Here is a 1,899-nt window from a genome sequence, read left to right as displayed (position 1 = left end):
GTGGCTGCCTTGAGGAACACCAGAAGTTACGTTTATGAACCGAGACCAACAATTATTAAATATAACTGTTTTCTTTCCTTCACATAAGAAGAAACCCAAGATAGAAGAAAAGGAGGAAAACCTAACCGATCAAATTTGAATAAAAGTTTGAATGAGAAACTTTATCAAATGCCTTACTAAAATTAGTATAAATCAGAGCTGTAAAAATATTGAATCAATTGAGTGTGCATTCTCTCATCATTCTTTTAAAAAATTGTGATTTTTTGGTTGCATATTATAAATCTCCATTCCTGAATGGCTCAAAATACTTTAACTCAAAGCCAAAGTGTGTGTTATTGAATGGTAAAATATAATTCAATATAGAGTGTGAATGTAGGAACCATTCCCAATCTTTATTGAATGTAAACTTGAAATGAATGCACACTTTTTTACCATTCAGTACTAAATACTTTTTCGCCAAGGTTATTTTTGGTCATACTTTCATTGCCATCAGAGATGTTAAATCAATTTAGAAGTTGGGTGCAAAAAAGGCGTAAAATTTATCAATAGAAATTATAGCCCCTTCAAATTATTAAAGTAGTTTAATATATAAGAATTCATGAGCTTAATACCGACTTATAATAATTGAATATTCAATCATTATTTTTGAAAAAAAAAGAAACATTTACCGGCATACTGCGATTTTAACATTTCGAAAACCGCCACATAATCATATCAGTCAATTTCGAATGTTATCAAAGGTTTCATCGAGATTCGAACCGAGAATCACACGGTGAAACTACAGTTGCCTTAAATCATTGCAATATGCCAGTAAATGTTTCTTTATTTTCAGTTTCTCTTAAACTTCGCAAAGACAATCTATTGCTTTCTCGCTATATGTCAAAATGGTTCTATATGTCCTACTTACTTTGCTATTGTAGTAAAATGGATTTTGTAAATGAACACATTGTGCATTGGCCAAATAGTAAATTGTAGATATTTTTTGTCGATAATATAACAAAAACAGATACTTGAATTTAAGCCATTTAAATTTAAATACATACAAAGAGATTGACTGGCTCAATCGGACTAAAGTTTTTTACAGCTGATGTTTTGACAGTGTTTGACTGAATATAAATATAGGACCCGAGTTATTGAGAAGGAGCCTTAGTCTCTCTGTCTATTTGCATGACATTTGTAGGTTGAATTCTATCTTACTTGAGCAGATTTTTATTCAAAGTTAATTTTCTTATAAAAAAAATCGACAACTACCTATAGAGCCTACTTCAAATGACTGTAATTACAAACTATTGTGTTTAGAAAAATATTTTCTTAGAAAATAGAGACAAATAGTATATTGCTATAGCAACTTGCAAACTCACAAACAGTTTTTGACCATAAACCGCTAGGAAGAATATATGAACGAACTTAATAGCTTTTATAATATATAACTTTCAATTGTTTAATCAACAATTGAGGACGTTGAAATGTAGATTAGTACTTTTTCATGCAAGCCATTTATATGACATTGGCAACACTTATTTAGAGCGATGACAATTTTTGGAACAGGGATGTTGAAATCTTTGTCATTTGCTTTTATTATTATTAAATTTTTGGGAAAATTTCATTAAGAATAATTTTCCAGTTAACTTCTTTGTGTTTTATTACTATTTAAATATCGAAAAAACTGGTCATTACTGGCAATAGTTAAATTTGTTTGTAGATATTTTGAAGTGGCTTTAATTAAATGCAACCATGTGATATTTAAGCGGGTTTTGTGCATGTACGACATATTTCATAACTGATTGGTACTAGAAAAGTGTGTGTACACTCAGCAAAGGCTGCATTCATTAGAATGCTTATTCTGTCTTGAAAAATGTTTGTGTTTCATTCAATAACTTCATTCTTTCTTCGATGAGT

The sequence above is a fragment of the Eurosta solidaginis genome, chromosome 1 (genome assembly GCF_040869045.1).
Source record: "Eurosta solidaginis isolate ZX-2024a chromosome 1, ASM4086904v1, whole genome shotgun sequence".
Taxonomy (NCBI): domain Eukaryota; kingdom Metazoa; phylum Arthropoda; class Insecta; order Diptera; family Tephritidae; genus Eurosta; species Eurosta solidaginis.
This window is presented reverse-complemented; position numbering follows the sequence as displayed.